Consider the following 20767-nt stretch of genomic DNA (forward strand, 5'->3'; position numbering starts at 1 on the left):
ATCTCTGTCCTTCAAGGAGATGATCATGGGCTTCCTCCCCACTTGCCAGCCACAAGGCCCTTCCTCTTCTTCATTCCTCTCACAGGAATAGGTACTTCCATCAAAGACACTGGACCGCAAAGTGCCTTGAGTTACTACTGACCATTTTATGGGTCTAAATCTTGTTAATCCAAATGGACAGTGATCTCCTCAAGGGTAGGTCTGTGATATTCATCCATCCATCCATCCATCTATCCATCCATCTATCCATCCATCATCATCTTCATAATTATATAACTATCACATCTTATACTCCTATATAAGATTTTATATATATATATATATATATATATATATATGATATTTATATAACTCTTTAGTGAGTACCACTTTACCAGGACAATCACATGCATTGTCTCTACTCCTCACAACAGCCCCACTGGATAGGTTTGGTTTCCCCATTTCACAGATATGGAGACTGAGGCTCAGAGACATGAAGTTAACTTGCCCAGCGTCACACATCCATCCAGTCATCCATCCATCCATCCATCTATCCATCCATCTGACCTCTCATCTATCCATCTATCCATCCAACTATCCATCTGACCATCCATCCATCCATTCATCCATCCATCTATCCATCAGTCCTTCCATCCATCTGACCACTCATCTATCCATCTATCCATCCAACTATCCGTCCATAGGTCCATCCATCCATCCATCCATCCAATCAAGCATCTACACTGTACCATACACTCCAATGGGTACTGAGGATAAAATGGAAAGCAAAATCAGATGGGACCTCTGCCCTCACTGCAGCTAGCGGTGCACTTTGGGAGGAGACATGTAAATAGACAATTACAAATAAGGGTAAAATATCAACTGTGGCAAGTACTTTTGAAGGTGAAATCAACAGTGCTATAAAGCTCTGTTACAGGGTCATTGGTCCTGGTGTGGGGGACAGGAAAAGCCCCCTGTGGTGGCAGCAACGAGAACATGGGTGAGTGTGGTACAGATGAGCAGGTGCTGCAGAGCTAGGAGGCCGCGTCCAGGAGCCCTCTCTTTATGTATTAGCAACAATAAGACATTGGCCTGTGTTTAGGCACCATTAGCCCACTGAGCGGGCATTCCAGGTGCTTCATTGTCCATTCATTTATACAAACATGCCCAATAATATAGACGCATTTTTCCTGTGATGTCACTTTCTCTTGCATAATGCAAAGTGTGTATTTATATACCATATATGTCTATCTATAAATATACAGACACACGCACATATGCACAAGCACATGTGCACATTGCTTCTTTCTTCTCCCTGACGCTAGGTCTACATAAAGTAGTTCATTGAAATGCGGATACCGTCATCATCATCTTCATAATTATATAACTATCACATCTTATACTCCTATATAAGATTTTATATATATATATATATATATATATATGATATTTATATAACTCTTTAGTGAGTACCACTTTACCAGGACAATCACATGCATTGTCTCTACTCCTCACAACAGCCCCACTGGATAGGTTTGGTTTCCCCATTTCACAGATATGGAGACTGAGGCTCAGAGACATGAAGTTAACTTGCCCAGCGTCACACAGACAGAAGTGAGGGGAGGCAGCCCTGGAGTCCAGGTCTGTGTGATTCCACCTCCCTGCTGCCCCCTTTCTAGAATTTCTGAACCCAAAGTGACCTGAGACGGTGGTCAGAAAGCTGGCTGAGTTAGGAGCTGCCCGTGGCTGCCAAAGAGTTTGCCTCTATTTAAAGAAAGAGCCATTAAGGAAACGGGGACCATGACCGTGGCTGCACGGACCAGCTGGGCTCTGGCGACTCAATGGAGCTGCCCAGCCATCAACAGCCCCTGCACAATAGAATCACTGACCCGACAGTCAGAGGTGACCCCCAGAGGGCCCCTGGCCGAGGAGAAGGAGCACAGACCTGTGATGGCTTTTCCTGTGGACCACATAGGGAGGGGAGAGGGCCTCTGACTCAGATGGACAACCTAAGGCCCACTGGGAATTAGTCCCAGGCCTTTGGGGTCAGACTTAGATTCACATGCAACCAGCTTGGGTTATGTGTCTGACATTTGTTAGGTACTTTCACATGCGTCTGTCTACATGTACCAGGCACTGTTCCAGGCACCTGGAATTCACAGATAAACAAAACTGACAAAATCCCCATCCTCATGGAGCTGATATTCGAGTGCCACAGTGCCAGAGTCTGTGCAGTCACTACTGAAACAAAGAAAACTAAGACCCAGTTCTTGCCTTTGGGGTGCCGTAGTTTACTCGAAGAGACACACAGGTGGGAAATTTAAAAGCACTGTGAACAGTTCAGGGTGCTTTGATGTGGTTAGCAGAGAGGCTGTGAGAACAAAGGGTGGGCATCAAGGAAGGCTTCCTGGAGGAAGTGTTACCTAAAATGAGCCCTGCAGTGAATGGAGCCCAAACCTGTTCTCTTTTGGCTGCTGCACCCTGAAATCCTGACAAAGTTGCCCAGACCTGACTTGTTCTCTCAGGTACATCTTGAGCAAAGGCCCAGAGGCAGGAGGCTGCTCTGTGGTTCAGGGAACTCTACTTCTGGTTACGAAGGTCAGGGATCAACAAGGCTACAGAGGACAATGGACTCAGATAGCCTTGGGCTTTCAGGAAGCACTGGTGAGTTTTAAGCAGGAAAGTGGCCCGATGCCACTGGTGGCTTCAAAGATCCCTCTGAGGCTGAGTAGAGGCTGAAGTGGAGGGAGTGAGGATGGAAACTGGGAGGGAGCTTTGGGGGCATCCAGGCAATGACAGAAGGACTGAAAATTGTTTTGTAATTTATCTTTTTAGAGGCAAAATTATCCCTGCTCATTAAAATACAAGAAAGAAAGAATGAACGAAAGAGAGAGAGAGAGAGAGAGAGGGAGGGAGGGAGGGAGGGAAAGAGGAAGGGAAGGAGGGAGGGAGGGGGGGAAGGAGTGAGGAAGAAAGAAGAGAAGGAGGGAGGGAAGGAAGGAAGGAAGCGAGAGAGAGAGAGAGAGAGAGAGAGAGAGAGAGAGAGAGAGAGAGAGAGGGGAGGGGTGGAGGGGAGGGAAGAAAGAAAATAGAAGGATGGGAGAAACATACCTAACAGCAAAGTCAAGCCAATGTTCTCCTTGGAAACATTAAAAAAAAAAAAAATGCATCTTAGATCCTTCTGCCACCTGCATTTTAAGTTCGGTATCCTGTGTCTCCGATTTATCTATGTTGATGCATGTGGCTGTAGTTTTTTTTTAATTGAAGTATAGTTGATGTACAGTAATGTTATATAAGTTACAGGTGTACAATATAGTGTGATTCACAACCCTTAAAGGTTATACTCCATTTTTAGTTATTATAAAATATTGGCTATATTCCCCATGTTGTACAATATATCCTTGTAGCTTATTTTACACCTAATAGTTTGTACCTCTTATTCCTCTATCCCTATATTGCCCCCCCTTCCCTCTCCCCACTGGTAACTACTAGTTTGTTCTCCATATCTGTAAGTCTGCTTCTTTTTGGTTTTATTCACTAGTGTGCTGTAGTTTTTAGACTCCACATATAAGTGATATCATACAGTATTTGTCTTTCTCTGTCTGACTTATTTCACTAAGCATAACACCCTCCAAGTCCATCCATGTTGCTGCAAATGGCAAAATTTTATTTTTTATGGCTGAGTAGTATTCCATCACGTGTGTGTGTGTGTGTGTGTGTGTGTGTGTGTGTGTGTGTGCGCGCGCCATGTATTCTTGGTGCATTCATCTGTCGATGGACATGTAGGTTGCTTTCATATCTTGGTAATTATAAATAATGTTGCTATGAACACTGGGGTGCATGTATCTTTTCAAATCAGTGGTTTTGGGGTTTTTTTCTGATAAATGCCCAGGAGTGGAATTGCTGGGCCATATGGTAGCTCTATTTTTAGTTCTTTGAGACACCTCCATACTGTTTTCCACAGTGGCTGCACCAATTTACATTCCTACCAACAGTGTACGAGGTTTCCCTTTTCTTCACATTCTTGCCAACATTTGTTAATTGTGTTTTCTGGTGAGAGCCATTCTGACAGGTGTGACGTGGTATCTCATTGTGGTTTTTATTTGCATTTCCCTGATGATCAGCGATGTTGAGCATCTTTTCAGGTGCCTGTTGCCCATCTGCATTTTCTCTTTGGAAAAAATGTCAATTCAGTTCTTCTGCCCATTTTTTAATCGGGTTGTTTGTTTGACGTATGAGCTCTTTATATATGTTGTATATTAATCCCTTATCAGTCATATCATTTGCAAATATTTTCTCCTAGTACGTGGCTGTAGTTTATTCACTTTTACAAGTATATGGTGTATACCATTGTGCATATATAACCCAACTAACCTACCCATTCTCCTGTCGGCAGACCTTTGGGTGGCATCCAGCTCTTTGCCACCTCAAAGAGTGCTGTTATAGGCATTCGTGGGCATAGCTCGTGAGCACCTGTGCATGAGTTTCTCTAGGCAACCTTGAGGGTGGAACTACTGGCTTGCAGGGCCCAGTGCCCGCTCCAAGCCTCTGTCCTGAACAAGGCCCGACCGCCCCAATGTGGGTCTCGCTGCCAGCATGCGGGAAGCCCGGGGTGAGGCAGCCGTGTGCAGGCAGGCCCAGGCCAGTCCCCAGTCATCTCCCAGGACTTGGCGAGCGCCTCACATGCCCCTCATCTGCCAGCAAGACCAGCAACCCTCCAGCTGGCTACTAACTAGGTCACGAGAGAGCATCGCTCTCTGAATTTGTTCCATTTCCTTCGGCACTTGGGCCTAGTGAGGCTCTGTTCACAAGCCCCTGGCCCCAAGGGAGGTGGTAATAATAGCAGCTCTTGAGCTGACTGCACAGCAGGCACTGTTTAACTAACCTTCCGTGCATGTTAACTCACTTAATCTTCATAACCAACCACACGAGGTAGGTACTGTGTTATTCCCATTTTACAGATCAGCAACCAAAGCACAGAAAGTCGAGGCTGTGGCCCAGAGTAACACATGCTAATAAGTGATGAGATCAGGCTTCAAACCCAGGCAGCCTGGCCCCTGCACCCCCTGCCACTCTGCTAGGCCATCTTCCACAAGATGGAGAGAACCAACCCCTTGCCCAGTCCTGAATCCATCAGCATTCTTTTACTCGCAAAAAAAACCCAACAAAACAATTCGAATGAATGAACATAAGCAAAGAGGAGGGCTTAGTGGATGACAAAAATAAATGCAGAAAAGAAAGGTAGGAAGCAGACATCGGAGCCCGCTGGGTCCAGGGAGGCAAACACTCTCAGACACCTTTCCATCCCCACCTTGACATCTCTGAATGTGGTGCCTTTGCTCTGTTTACCACGACGTGAGGGGCAGGAACGTGGCTGACTGCAGCCTTCACTTACCTTCTAACACACCCACCAATTCCTGCTAAAAAACAAAACTCAAACAAATAAACCAAACATAGGAAAGGATCCTGATTAGCTCCGCCTGGGTTCCCTGTCCTCCCCTGGAGCGTCGCCAACGGCCGGGAGAGGTCGGGTGCTGGCATTGGTGCAGAGAGGCTCACGGGCCCCAGCCCATAGCCAAAAAGGCTGCACCTGCTCCCAGGACGGGGACAGCGCAGATGCAACCCCTGAGGCCCGAGTGAGGGGTGAGTGACTGTGGGCACGGCAGCTGCCCACAATGGTAGCTTCACATACCGCTAGGGCCCTGACTGCCAAGGAATGGAGGAAGCCCGGGGGATCCCTGCCTCCCCTCTGGACACTCATCTTTACCCAGGATTCAACTAGACTGAAAAGAAGTCCCCCTTTAACAGCTTTCTATTCAGTATTCAGGGAAAAGAGGTTTCCTCCTGGTGTTTTTAACGAACAAAAACCTCCTTCCACACACCTCACCCACGGAGGACCCCGGGACCAGCAGAAGTGTGGACATCCAGGGCTCAGGGGAGCTGCAGAGCCTTGGGAGGGGACCCGGGGGTCCCCTCCCGGCCTGTTGATTACAAGCACTGCAGCCCAGGGTGCCATTCACCTTGGCCACTGCGAGGAAGCCCAGGAGCGGGGACTCATGGCCTCACCCTCAGGGCACAGGGAAAGGAAGCAGAAAGCCAGGCAGATGACACGCGAGTTGACATGAGAAAATCCTGCATGGGCTGTCCTGGCTCCTCGCTGCCCATCTTCCCCCTAAAGTCCACCCAACCCTCCCCCAGCCCTGTGTTCTGCCCACCCCTGTGGACCCCCACAAACGTCTGATGTGTCCTCAGTGAAACCAGGTCACAGAACATTCGAGAAGCGATTCGGGGAGGCCAGCAGACGCAAATCTGGACAGAACAAAGCCAACCTGTCCACCAAGGAAACTCAATCCGCTTACGCTCTGGAGCTCCCTCGTAGCAGAGAAGAAAGGGTGCTTTCATGGGCTCAGCCCTCCCTGCTTGCAAAATATGTCCCGCAGGTGTCCTGTCCTCTCTCCAAGCGTCTGCCCCCCGGGACCTGTGGCCCCTCACAGCCCAGGGGTGGGCCCGCGGAAGGGACCCCATCCTTGGGCCACTGAGGAGAGGGGAAGTGGGAGAGGGGAATCAAGAAAAGCCCCGAGGAATGAATGACTTCAAGGTTAAGGCTCTGGAGATAAAAAAAAAAAAAAAAAAAGACAGTGTGTGTTTGTCCTGGAAATTGGCTCATGGACAGATTAAATTTAGGAGTAACTGGGGCAGATACGCAGGGAAGCATGTTTCCTTAATGAATCCGTCTTTATTTAACTGCTTAGTCATTTACTGGGCCAAAAAATCTGGAGGTGACTCCAAAAGTCACAATGATGAAGACAGTGGTGGACTGTACCCTGTTGATCGGTTTCAGGGCTGAGTTCCCGTGACATTACCTTGCCATGCCGATGGGGTGAGGATCGGCTGCGCTGACCGCCAGGACAACCCCACAGGACACAGCTGCTTATTGCTCAGGAGCAATCGTCTTTTCCACATCATTTTCCTAACAGGGAGGTGGCTGGGATAGGCAAAGTCGATTTCGGTGGTGCTTCCTCCTCTCACCCTGACACCTCCTCCCCTCAGCCTCCTGTGTTCTCATAAGCCCACAGTTATATCATTACACACTGCAATAAGGGCACTGAAGAAAAAGTGGAGAAAGCTGGGTTCAGAGGGAAGGGGGAGGAACAAATGGGTGGAGCTCAGGCATTTTTAGGGTAGGGAAGCTACTTTGTCTGATACAGTCTTGGTGGATATAGGCACGGCACGTTTGTCAAGACCCGTAGAATTGTTTAACACAGAATGAACCCTAATGGAAACTATGGACTTTAGTTAATAATAATGTCCCAATTGGTTCAGCGGTTGTAACAAGGGCACTGCCCTAATGCAAGATGTGAGAAATAGGGAAACCTGGGGGGAGAGGGGGTATATGGGAACGCTCTGCACTTTCTGGGCAATTTTTCTGTAAACCTGAAACTGCTCTGAAAAATAAAGTCTATTTTTGAAAAAAGTGAAGACGATTATAAAAGAAGACTGTAACAGGGGGCTTTATCTACACTTGAGCACCTGCAGAGATGCTGCTTGAATCCATAAACTGGCTGATGGTCATTTGGCCATGGTTGCATATCTGTCTGCAGGGATGGGAGGGAACCACTGTTTAGTGAGCGACTGTTCTGTGCAGCTCATCACTGGGCACTGCCCACCTGTTACATCTGCTATGGGAGTGGGGAAAGGGGTTCATTCTTCTAGGAGATGTACCAGAACAAAGATGGGGAGAGGCAAGGAGAGGGGAATGTGTATAGCTCCAAACAATGGAGCCAGAATAATAATATGATTTTATACTTTGGGGGGACATCTTCTATTTCATAATACAAATTGTGGGAAAGCTGGACAAAGTGTTCTTGGTTGGTGGATGTGTGTGAAATATTTATCAACAGGCCATGGAGAGGTGGAACCTTTGAGGAAGAAGGCAGAGATTTTTGTATTTAACAAAAGAAGACACGGAATAGAATAGGTTGAGAAACACTATACTACTATTGCATGAGAGCAAGATGGCATGACTCCCACTTTACAGAAGAGGCAACTGGGGCTCAGAAAGTTTAAGTCCCATGCCCATGTCACACAGCTGAAGTTGCAAAGATAGAATTTGAACCCCAACTAGACCTGCCAATACAGTAGCCATCATTGAGAATAGGATGGTGCAGGGGGCTCCAGAGGACGCCAGTGGCATTCCTGGGGAGACTGGAAGTCATGGTCCAAACTCAGTGGGTCAGCAAGTCACCCTCTGCCTGCATGGCCTGCGAGGGACAGCAGTGGGGAGACCCCACTGTGCTGTGCTCCAGGGAAGAGAGGGACCTGGGATCTTGACGCCATCCAGAAGTGTCAGCCCAGGAAATAGAGTAACAGCCTCATTTATCTGGATGTCACTAATGCAGGACACACTGTCAATCCAGCCTGGGCTGAGCTGAGGTCCAGGCTGTCCTAGGTGTTCAAAAGTTTTATAGAGCTAAAACGGGAGGGAGGACACTTAACCAATCTCAGCTAACTCTTCGAGAATTTCAGGTTATCTGATCTTTCTTTGTTTTGCTTTTGTTTTTTTTTTTTTTTTTTTTGCGGTACGCGGGCCTCTCACTGCTGTGGCCTCTCCCGTTGCGGAGCACAGGCTCCGGACGCGCAGGCTCAGCGGCCATGGCTCACGGGCCCAGCCGCTCCGCGGCATGTGGGATCTTCCCGAACCGGGGCACGAACCCGTGTCCCCTACATCGGCAGGCGGACTCTCAACCACTGCGCCACCAGGGAAGCCCTTTTTTTTGTTTGTTTTTTAAAGGAGGTCATTAATCATACAACAGGTGATTCCTAACGCATGTTTCCCTCTTTCTCCTAAAAGCAGATGCAAAAGGACTTCCAAAAGGCTAAATGTCATTAGCCATGTGAGGACGTGAAAACAATAAACGTCTGGGAACGTCACAATGCAGCGCAAGCTTCTCAGCATGGAACAGTTGGACTCTGCTATGGTGGATGTGTTCCCTACCTGCCCTGTCCAATACGGTAGCCACCAGCTACACGTGGCTATCGAGCACTTGAAATGTGGCTGCCACACCAGAGAAACTGCATGTGTCATTTTAGTTAAATAATTAATCAGTTTAATAGCCATACGTGCCGAGTGGCTCCCACTTTGGACAGGGCAGACTTCAACGGTTCCTGTCTAAGTGCTGTGACTTCTCTCCCTTTTAGTCCAAATTCTTATTCTCACCGAAGCAGCCATGACAACTCACCTCGCCAACGTGGTCCCCTGTCACAGAAGCCTTTCACACCTGCCAAACTGGCACAGACCCTGGGAGAGATGGAGGAGAGAGGCCGTGGAGGGGAACCCCTGTGGCCCAGAGAGGAAAGGTGACTTTCCCAAGGTCTCCCAGCCTCTGAAGAGTCAAATGGGATGGGATCTGAGGCCTCTGCTCTCAGAGGGTGGCCCTGCTAGATACATTGAGCTATAAGATACAAACGTTTGCCACAAACATATACATATACATATACATATACATATATATAGTTGGCCAAAAAGTTTGTTCGGTCAGTGAATACGAAGTTCAGTAAAGTTCTTGGTGAAAATGAAAAATGTCTTTTATTTTTACTTAAAATCGAATGAACTTTTTAGCCAACCCAATATCAAGCGCCAGCCTGTGCCAGCCTTGGGGACACCGCATTGGAGACAGCAGACAGGACCCCTTCCTGCTCCTTCCACAGGTCCCAGCCCAGCAAGCCTGTCACAGGCGCCCAGTTGCCTGAGCTTGGAGGGCTGGTGCTTTGGAGTCAAGGGCACAAATCAGAAGACCTCGATTCCCCAGCATCTGATTCTCATAAGGCACTCTGCACTAGAAAAAAAAAAAAGAAAAGAAAAAAGTTTCCACTGACGAATATGCTTGGGAATCACTGAAAACAAGATTTCTCCTCCAGGAGACTGACAAATGCTCATGAGCATTTTAAGGAAGGGGACAGGGAGGAGGGAGGCAGTTAGGGGAGTGGACAGAAGCCTGGGTTTGGGGTTGGCCTGCCTCACTTCTAAATCCTTGCTCTGTCCCACTAACCAGGGGGGTGACTTGGCAGGAACCTTTCCAAGCCTCAGTTTGCACGTCTGTAAAATGGGAATGATGGGAACACTGCATCTTATATAGGACAGGGCGTGGGTCTGCACCCAGCCTGGGGTGATGCTCTGTGATTGACGGTTTCCTTTTCCTTCACCTGGCAGGAATATGGAGGGCAGGGAGAGGAGGTTGACCAGGGAGTATACGGCTGGACAGTCTGGGTAGACCTTGGTCACTAGGTAAAGAAGGAGGAGCCTGTAACTAACTGTCCCCAGGGTTCCCTGAGGAGCATGCAACACCCTGGATAGTGGAACGGAAGGCAGAATACGCACTCCACCCCGAGCCTCCCAGCTCCTCACTCGCCCCAGGTTCTGGCCCCTCAGGCAGCCTAGCCCAGCTTGGGGTCCTTCCATTTGAGCACAAGTCAGCTTCAAAGGGGACCTGAGCCAGTCCTCAGAAAGGACAGGCTGGCCTGTAAACATGTCCACTCACCAAGAGCCCACCGTGGCCCAAGCCAAGGCCCGCAGGAGAATGTGAGCGACCTCCTGGGCCCACAACAGAGACAGCCCGTTAAGAGCAAGCATTGACACAGTTTTCTGTGTTTTTTCTGGTGGAGGCAAAATCAAAATGTAACAACCACCTCCCCGAGGCCACATCTCTGGAGCGCAAATCAAAGACCTGGGCTGAATCCTGACTCTGTGACCTTCGTGCTGTGGACAAGTCACATCCTTTCAAATCCCACATGATAGCTCAGAGCCTTTAGGAAAGCGATTCAGCTGTCCAAGCCTCAGTTTCCTCTTCAGAAAAATGGGGTGAAAAACCTCACCCCATTTTGGGTAGTACCATGCTTACAGTAGGTATTCCCTAGACCAGCGGTTCTCAAAGTGGGGTCCTCGGCCCGGCAGCTTCAGCAGCACCAGGGAATTGGCTAGAAATGCAAATTCTCGGGTTCCACCCTGGATCTACTGAATCATAATTCTGGGAATGGGGCCCAGAAATTTGTGAATTTTAATGAGACCTCCAGCGGTTTCTGACACTCACGATTTCAAGGCACCACATTAAGTGGTAGCTGTCTGGGGGTTATTGACAGTCTCGAAACCCTTTCCAGCTCCCAGTCGGACTGTGGCTGGCAAAGTCCAGGGCGTGGGGTCAGACAGACCTGGGAGAAGTCCTGATGCCTCTACTCCTAGCCGGTGGTCCTGGGCAAGCTTGTCGCTCTCTCTGAGCCTCAGTTTCCTCATCTTTGAAATGGGAGTAACACTTGTCTGGCAGTTTGCCATAAGGCACCGGATGTAATTATCTCAGTGCCTAGAACATTGGAAGAGCTCGGTAACTGGTAGTTACTATTATTATTGTTGGTTTTCCTCTTAAACAATCAGGTACCAGGGATTTTTGTTCTTAAAAAGGGTCAAGTTTCTCTGGCCTGAATCCCCGCCCACCCTGCCATCATCCCCCAGACAATGTTCCCATAAGGAGTGGTGAGTAAATTGCCAAAGGGCCCTCTGCTACCCATCAGGAGGAAGGCTTTTCACGTTTGAATGAGGCAGAGGATTTCAATTACCCAGGATTACAAAGGAGGACCTCGGATGTACCATATGGTCTGGGCCTGGCCGCCCCGACGTTCTGCGTGATTGGAGGCTCTCGTGTGAGATATTAACATAATATCCCTTCCAAAAGCGATTACAGAGTTGCAGGCAGCAGGATGTCATTTGGTGGCCGCAGCCCGCTCTCATCAGCAGCGATGACTAAACAAGCTAATCAAATCAGCACAAATTTGCACGTGGGCCTGGCAGCTGGGCCTGAAATCACCATGGCGAAGGCATAATCGTGCTGTAGGACGACTTGACTAATGGGCTCCCGGTGGGCAGCCAGGCCCTAGTGGGCTGCCTGGCGAGTCCGCATGGCGAGGGCGGCTGCACCCACAGGCAGCCAGAGTCAGGCTCCCGGAAGGGACAGAGGCCGGGTTAAGCAAACAGCAAATAGCCGGGGAGAAGCAGGAAGGGCCAGAACCTTGCATCAGCCTCTCCAGCCTCACCATGTTTGTGTGTGGCGTGTGTAGGGTGCATGCGTGTGTGTGTGTGTGTGTGTGTGTGTGTGTGGAGAGAGAGGGGGACAGAGAGAATGGCTGTGACATGCAACAAGAATGTGGGCTCCAGAGGCTGCCCTTGGTTCAAGTTTCAGTTCTGTCATTTGCTGTGTGTCCTTGGGCAAGAGGCTACTCATCTCTGAGCTCAGTGTCCTGTTTCATAAAATGGGGACACCTCGTGAGTGTTCAATGAACAATGATTGCTGTTATTATACTGCTCAACAAACTTCACGCGGGCCTTCTATGTGCCAGGCCCCAGGCTATGGGAATGCCAAGTCAAGAATGACACTGTCCTTCCTTCAGCGACTGCATCATGTAATGGGGGCTCCGGATGAGTAACTAGAGAATGACAATATCCCATGATGAGTGCCGTGACAGAGGAGAGAGCAGGGGGCTGAGAGCACGGAGCAGGGACACCCCAGCCTTGGGGACCTGGGAAATCATCCAGAAGGTGATACTACAGCTGAGTCAGGGAGGGTGGGTTGGGGTTATGTAGGAGAGCAACAGCGGAGTCAGAGCCCGGAAGTCAGAAACACAGTCGCCTGTCCCGGCAGCGGGAGTCCCCAGAGGGGCAGACAGACACCTGCTGCCCAGACCAGCGGGCAATCCGCCCGGGGGTGGGGGGCCCCTCAAGTCAGAGACAAGATCAGAAGGTACAGCCATATCCGAGGAGGCTGGGATAAAGACACACAGGTTACTGGAGAACTTCACCCACCAAATCTTGGCTCCCAGACATATAAACAATAGAAGAAGCCGAAGGAGGCTTTCTAGGGCAGCAGGAGTGAAAAGTGGTTAGAAGGTGCCTGCTCGCCTGGCCTCACTGCGAGCCTCTGGGCAAGGCCCTTCCCAATGTCACTGCTGGGAGGGATGGGCTTGTTCCCCCATTCTGCAGATTTGGAAGTTAAGGCAAGGCAAGGCTACGGTTCCTCCTCCAGCGTGGGAGGGCCCCGGCTCGGTGCCTTCTGCCTCAGTCACCTCCTTTCTACTTCACAAGTTGCCACAGCCAGAGAAGCCTGCAGGATGATTGGCTTGACATTTGTCTAAAAACAGAGGCAACCCCCCGCCCCCTTTTTTTTTTTTTTTTTTTTTTTTGCGGTACGCGGGCCTCTCACTGCTGTGGCCTCTCCCGTTGCGGAGCACAGGCTCCGGACACGCAGGCTCAGCGGCCATGGCTCACGGGCCCAGCCGCTCCGCGGCATGTGGGATCTTCCCCGCACCAAGGCACGAACCCGTGTCCCCTGCATCGGCAGGCGGACTCTCAACCACTGCGCCACCAGGGAAGCCCGAGGCGCCCCCTTTTAAAAACTTAAATCACTCATTTAAATGAAAACTTTATAACACTGCCCTAACTGAAGAGCCAGTATCATTTGCCATCGATAGAAGATAGCTGTAAACACAGCACAGTGATACATCGTTAGTTAGATGCTGTCACTTCCTGAAGACTCTGGGCCTTCAGGGGGGGTGGGGTGAGGGGGTGGGAGCAGATTAGCAGGTGTTCTGGGAGGTATTTAAAGACACCCCAACATACAGGTGAGACTTTAGCAAGGTGAGACTCTCTCCCTGCAGCATCGTAAGGTTAAAGGAGACCTGAAGAGGGAATGCCTCGCCGGTTAACACAATGTCATTTAGTACCAGGTGTGTGGACCACCTCCGTGTTCTTGCAGACCACAGGTAATATCCCACCTCCTTGCCCTGCACTTTGGGAAATGCTGGCCCCGATCATCTTAAAAGGCGTTTCCAGCTAGAAAACTCTTCAATGCAGTGAATGTATCAACTCTATAGAACAGGTGCAAGTGACCAGGCATGAAGCACTGGGCCACGCCCCCTGTCCTCTCTACTCCCGCCCAGTGAAGCAGACCTGGATGACACTCCTGAGAGGGGCTATGCCCTGCTGGTGGCCCCTGTGTGGTTCAGCGGGCAGGAACCACCCTGCCCTCGGAAGATGACTGTGCCCAGTGTGCTCTGCTCAGATTCTTTTTCAGAAACCTCTCAGGGAGGACCATCCGTGATCCCTCCTATGAGCCCACCTCAGAGATACCTGTTTCCATGGCCTCCCTTCACCCACAGGCCCAGCCCCACCACCACCCTCAACGCCAGCACAGTGACTTGACCCCCACCTCCAGAACAGAGGCAAAGCCCATGAGGCCGAGGCAGCCCTGATCTACCCGTGCAGCAGCCCTGTGCTGTCACCCTCCTGACTCTGCAGCTCCTCCCCCCTCTCAGGAGGCCTGGCTTCAAATTCTAGCTCTGCCACTTGTCTTCTGGGGTCCCTCTGAACCTCAGTCTCCTCATGTGTAGTCATATAACTGACCTCATGGGATTGTTTCAAGAGTCAAATGAAATAATGTTAACAAACACACCAAAATACTATTAACAGACTGAAGAGATGAATGAATGAATGAATGAATGAATGAAACTAGTTGGCCTATGGCTGATAAGAGAACCAGATGTCAAGTCTAGAGACCTGGGTTCTAGTCCTAGTCCAGAGCTAGCTGACTGCATAACCTTGGGCAAGTCGCTTTGCCTCACTGAGCCTCAGTTGCCCCATCTGTCAAGCAAAGAGATTGGGCTTGGATTTCTGCAGAGATTGTTTCCAACTTTAACTGGTAAGCTATGATTCAGGGTATGAGACCCTGAATGCATCTGCAAGCACGGTCTACACCTGTAATTTCGCCAGCACTGGGCAGTGTAGCCTGGAAGGTGGTTAGCTGAGGGGGCAGGAAAAATCCCTCTTTCGCAGCGGAGTCGGCATGGAGTTTAACAATGCAGGTGAAAATAACAAACCTGCCGTTTCCTAGCTGTGGGATGATCTTAAGAAAGTCATGTGAGCTGTGGGCCTCAGTTTTCCTCATCAGTAAAATGGGGACAATTTTCCCACTCTCTGTGACACGTTATGAGACTCGAATAAGAGTGCTGATTCTTACTACTCGCTGGTTCTTGCTACCTACATGTAACACTCTCTCAAGAAACGGTAGAATCCTTATTTTTTAAGTTTTTAATTATTGTCATCCTGGTACAAACAGCCTTCACACTGAATACAAGGTCTAAAAGTAAAGGCAGGAAGTGAAGTCACAGGAGTTTGGGGGTGCTTGGTTCTTCAGTCCCCTCTGCCAACACAGCTGGGGCAGCCAAACCTGGAGGGGCGCAGAGGGGCAGCAAGGGGGGCCTCTGCTGAGAGAGGAGGCCAGGCCTCAGGGATGGCTGGTGGTTCTGTCTCCCTCCTGCCCCTTCTCAGCCCAGCCGAGCACACACTTCCCTGGGCCCCTGGAGGCTAGTACTGAAACCAGATCCCCCCCGTCCCACCCCACACATCCCTGACTCTTCCTAAGCCCATGCCACAACCTTAACAAACAGAAATAAAGAATGCTGGGCACATGTGTGTGTTTGTGAGCACACAGCAGAGAAGTTACCAGTGTTGGACAGGAAACAGGGCCCCAAGTCTGAATCCTGGTACCACCACCCACCAGCTCTGCAACCTGGGCAAACACCTCCACCCTCTGGGCCTCAGTTTCCTCCTCTGAACAATGAGGGCAGTGTGGTGAGGATGACATTACATCACGCAGGGAACCGATTAGCACGGTTCTGGTTCACATTGCACGCCCCATCAATCCCAATTGTTTGGTTTTGTTTTAAAGTGTGGCAGTACATTTCCCTTTAAGCCAACCTGGGATTACAAAAAGCAAAATCAGGAAGGGAAGCCTGGCCTTGAAACCAGCCCCTTGGCTCTCTGAACTTCAACATGTGACATGGATTTCAAGCAGGGGTTTCTCTACCCTGGCTGCACATTCAAAATCTCCTGGGGAGCTTGGAAGAATCCTACACTGCGGCCACACCCCAGGCCAACTGGTTCAGACTCACAGGGGCAGCACCTGATGGAGGATCATTCAAAGCTCCCCAAGTGCTCCCAGTGTGGAGCCAGGGTTGAAAACCAGGGGCTTAAATCAAAAGGACAAGCTCAGGGATTAGACTGGCTTGGGGTGAAATCCTGGTTCTGGAACATCTAAGTGCAGCCCTACATGAGGCACTCAACTCACCGCAGTCCTGATGTGTTCATTTGTTAAAAATCAGCGGTAGTAATATAGCCTCACAAGGATGGTATGGAGATTTGCTGAGACAGCAGGACTCATTACGTACTCAATACGGTAAGAGCTGGTTACCCTATGAGTCCTTCCAATAAATTTAAATTCATAATATGACGTTAACTAAAGGCAAGTTTAGCCACAAATATTCAAGACCATAACGTTTACTTACATATTTATTTCTTTTGATTTGCTTGTTGGTGTTTGTTAAACCCTACCTTGTCTTAGGAAACACGTAAGACTACCAGGTATATCTGTAGTACAAGTATTGTAAAGTTATTCAGTTATTCAAAGTAGCGCCTCTCGCCAGCAAACGTGTGAATGCTTTCCCAGCTCGGTTCTTCTCGGCTGTGTTTCTAGGAGGGAATCTGGGAGCCACTCAGGGGAGCTGGGAGCTAATGAAGCCAAACAGGTAGGATGCCCTTTGACAGCTGCCCCCTTCCCCGTTCTCAGAAGGGCCCTCATCCCCACCAGCTGTTTGCCTGGTCTTGGAAGAAGCTGCTTTGGGACCCTGCAAACCTTCCCTGACTACACGGTGAACCGCACCTCATAACCCACTGGTGCCTGGTGCAGGGAGGAGGGTGGAATGTTCCAGAAAGGCCAGTGGGTGGAAGAGGACTCAGGAGAGCAGAGTTCTAGGCTCGTGAAGCTCATTGGCTGTGTGTCTTCAAGCCGCTGCTTCCACCCCTTTGAGACTCAATGTCCTACTCTGTAAAATGGGCATAGCCAGGGCCACCTACCGACTTCCTCTACTTTTCATGCGGTGTCAAGGTGAGACGCTGTGGAAGGGCACTGGGTGAGTTTCCTGGGGCTGCCGTAACGAATCACCACAAACTGGATGGCTTAAAACAACAATGGCTTATTCGCTCACAGTTTTGGAGGCCAGAAGTTTGAAATCAAGGTGTTGGCAGGGCCACGCTCCCTCCGAGGGCTCTAGGAGAGAATCTTCCTCCGTCTTCCAGCTTCCGGTGGCCATAGGCATTCCCTGGCTCTTGTCTCCATCAGTCCAATCTCTACCTGTATGTCTTCTTCTCTGTGTGTTTCTTCACCCATCATTGAATTTAGGGTCCACACGAATAGTCCAGGAGGATCTCATCTTGAGATCCTTCATTTAATTGCATCTGCAAAGACGTTGTTTCTAAATAAGGTCACATTCACAGTCTCCAGGGATTAGGACATGGGCATATCTTTGAGGGGCCACCATTCAGGCCATGACAGGTACCTTGTAAACCATTTTAGTGTTTTTTGAGCTACATTCTATTGCTAGGGGGCCAGTAGGTTTCACAGTGCATGCCGATGAGTGCTTTTCACCATTTATCTCATCTTATCCTCACACCAACTAAGCCAGTATTCCTGCCACCTTCCCCAGATGGGGAGCACGAGGCTCAGAGGGTTGAAAGAACTTGGCCAGGGTCACTCACAGAATAAGGGGTGGAGCTGGCATTCGAACCCAGGCAGGCTCTGCCTCTGTTGGCCGTGCAAGTAACCACTGTTATCACCAACCACAGCAATCCACATCCACCCAGCACACAGACCAGAAACCCTGGCTCCTCCTTCTTCCCCATGGTCCCCATCAAGCTAGCATCATCCGGCTGTTTTTAACCCTGCACAGTTCTCGAATCCACACACACCTCTCCATCCCTGCACAATGCCCCCGGTTCAGGCCTTCATCACCTCACTCCTGGACCACTGCCCAAGTCTCCCCTGACTGCTCTCTGGACTTCTGGTATTTCCCCGCTCCCTGCTTGTTAGATTCATCCTCCTCTCAGCAGCTAGTATGAATTTAGGAAAATTGAATTCCAGCCATGTGGGTCCAAATTCAAGCTCCTTAACCGTAGGTACAGTAGGGACCACTGTCTTCTGGCCCCGCCTCCCTTCCCAGCCTCGCCTCACACCCTTCCTCAATCACACAGCAAACTCCCCTAGCACCCATGTGCTTGTAGCTCCCCACCTACAACATGCTGTTTGCACCTCAGGGCCTTTGCACATGCAAGTCTCCCTGCCTGGAACACCATTCCCATGTCTAGCCTCTTGGTCCCATCTTCCAGTCTAAATATTCTTTGAGGGTAGGGATTCTATCTGTCTTGTTCACTGTTCTATCCCTAGCTTCAGCACAAAGCCCAGCTCCTAGTAGGGGATCAGTAAACACTTCTGAATAATGAATGGACAATTTGAATAAAGATGCCCTTAGGCTGAACTCAGTACCTCTTTTCAGAGGTCTGGTAGCACGTGTTCCCTTGTGGTATTATATCGAAATTCTCCATCTCCCTCACTAGTCTCAGAGCTCATCCAGGGTGGCGGGAGTCAACCTGAGGTTACAGACCCATGGCCCCAAGATGTTCCCTGACATGCTGTGTTAGGTTTGCCCCCATGTTTTCTTTCTTTCAAAAAAAAAATTAATTAATTGCCAACATTTTAATAGTGGGTGATTTCAAAACAATCCAAATTTAGGCTTCTCTTGAAAAAGATCATGTTCTGGTCACCCTGGGCTGGATCCCTGCATGACAAGGACAGGCCAGGGTTAACAGCTGCCCCTTCAGCCAGGACATTTGCTGTCCAGTCCTCACAGGTCCACCCAGCCCACTTTCTGCACCTCCGTCACCTGCCTGCCCACTCTGGCATTTGAATTTTCAGGTCTTGGGACACATCATAAGGAGGCCACGGGGCTGGGTGCCCTAGGGCAGCGCTTCTCTTCTAATGTGTGTAGGAACCTCCTGGGGCAGGGGGGAGGGGAGAGTCTGTTAAAGGGCACGTTCAGATCAGCAGGGTCTGAGACTCTGCATTCGAACAAGCTCCAAGGGGAGGACAATCCTGCCAGTCCCTGCACACTCTTTCAGTGGCCACCACCCCTGCTGCTTGGCTGTTTGAAAGAAACATCTTCCCAATCGTTAGGCTGTCCTTGGGACAACCATTTGCCTGGCATCACCATGACAAAGCCCTTTGAGAATGCCCAACTCTTCATTTTAGTCCAGGAAAGGGAACTGTGGAAAGCAAAGGACACACAGCAGGTAGGGTGGGGCTCGGATGCCTTTGCCTTAGCCTTCCCCGCTCCCTACGGCTGACCCCCTGAAGTCCTCAAGTGGGCTATCTCACGGGGTCTCAGACTGTGACCCCCACAATAGGATGGGGGATGCTCTCAGAAGGACCTGAAGATTCTGGCTCAAGTCAACCTTAGTCACAAACCCCAACTTGCCAACTTGGTGTTTTTTTTTGAGCAGCCTTCACAGTTAAGCTCACGTTCCCAGGGTATTATTTTTCCAGGTGGCAAAGGGAAGGCCTTTGCCCTCACAATGTCAGGGATCTCAGAGGAAGCAGAGAGAAAACTGACGTGTGCAGAACTGGTCCCCAGGGCTTCTCCCATGGAGCTGTAAACAGGAAGTTGCAGGTACACTCTTCAGGAACACCCTGGGTTTTTCTGCCGGTTTATTTTGCAGCCATTCTGCCCATTCAGATAAACTGGGGAGAGGATGATCAGAAACTCACTGAGCCTGTTGGCAGCCCGCACCTCCCCCTGCACTGAGGCTGGCCAGATCTGGTGATAGCAAGGCTGCTGGGCAAAGATTTGCACCCGGGGAGGGGGCAGGCGATGGCTGGTGCTACAGGCTGCAGGGATGTGCCCTCTGATTACTCTAGCCCACTTTCCGCCAAATCCCCTCATGCCACCCCACCCCACCGGCCCAAAGAAACATTCCTCAGGGCCATGGAGGTTTGAGAAGCCAACCCCTGGATGTGGCAGCAGCTGGCATAGCTTTCAACAGCAGGTGAGAGGAGGAAGGGGAGATGGCGTACCCAGGCTCATACCAGGCTGCTGGCTCTAGGCTTTCATCATTGTCCCCTGTTTTCAAAGTTCCAGCTCCAGTGGGGGCTGGGGAGAGCAGAGTTTGGGGATTTGTTCAGCCTAGGTATACATAAATAGCAGCAGACAAAATGCCCTTTATCAGCTATTTCCCAGGAAACAGAAAATTCTTCTCGTCGCCAGATTAATAAAAGGACAGGGAGACAGCCCTCTCTTCTTCCCTCACCCCCATGCAGAACACTGAGTCACTGTTCTGACACCCACCGGGAGGGTCCCTGTTGGAGAGAAGGCAGGGGTGGGCTGGATGACTTGGGCAGCTGCTAGGAAGACAGGTTCGCTGCCAGCCGGGGCACAGAAATTCTTTCCCAGGAAAGGGGAGGTGACGTAGCCTGCTGGGTAAACTGGAAATTATTAACCACAGGATGAGTAGAATCAAAAAGAGCTGAAAACCGATTGTTGGCTTTACCGGGAGTTGTAAACATGCTAGGAAAAAAAGGACAAATATATTCGAATTTTTTTTTTTTTTCCCTGAACCAGGAAGCACCATTTCCAATAATTCTGTCAAGTAAAGCTCTCAAGTGTTCTCTCCTGCTGTTATTTCAAGGTTGGTTTTGTTATTTCTTCACACAGATGGCCTAGGAAACACTCACTACACTCAATATATTTTTCTTTTCTTTCTCCCTTTTTTTTTTTTCGCCCAAAGAATCTGGGTCTTTGTAATCTGCCCGTTGCTTATTTTCTTTCTATTTCTGATTTAGATAAAACACTGACTTAAAAGGAC

At 49.8% G+C, this 20767-nt stretch overlaps 1 long non-coding RNA gene across 1 annotated transcript in view; it reads right to left on the minus strand.

The window, feature by feature from the left end:
• Positions 1-9687: 9687 nt before the first annotated feature.
• The window catches only part of LOC116751876, a 64574-nt gene continuing 53494 nt past the window's right edge, over positions 9688-20767 (minus strand). Inside the window, exon 3 of the long non-coding RNA XR_004349361.1 lies at positions 9688-9815. This is a non-coding gene — a long non-coding RNA (uncharacterized LOC116751876). The remainder of the gene's footprint in view (positions 9816-20767) is intronic.

This window comes from Phocoena sinus, chromosome 3 (genome assembly GCF_008692025.1).
Source record: "Phocoena sinus isolate mPhoSin1 chromosome 3, mPhoSin1.pri, whole genome shotgun sequence".
NCBI lineage: Eukaryota > Metazoa > Chordata > Mammalia > Artiodactyla > Phocoenidae > Phocoena > Phocoena sinus.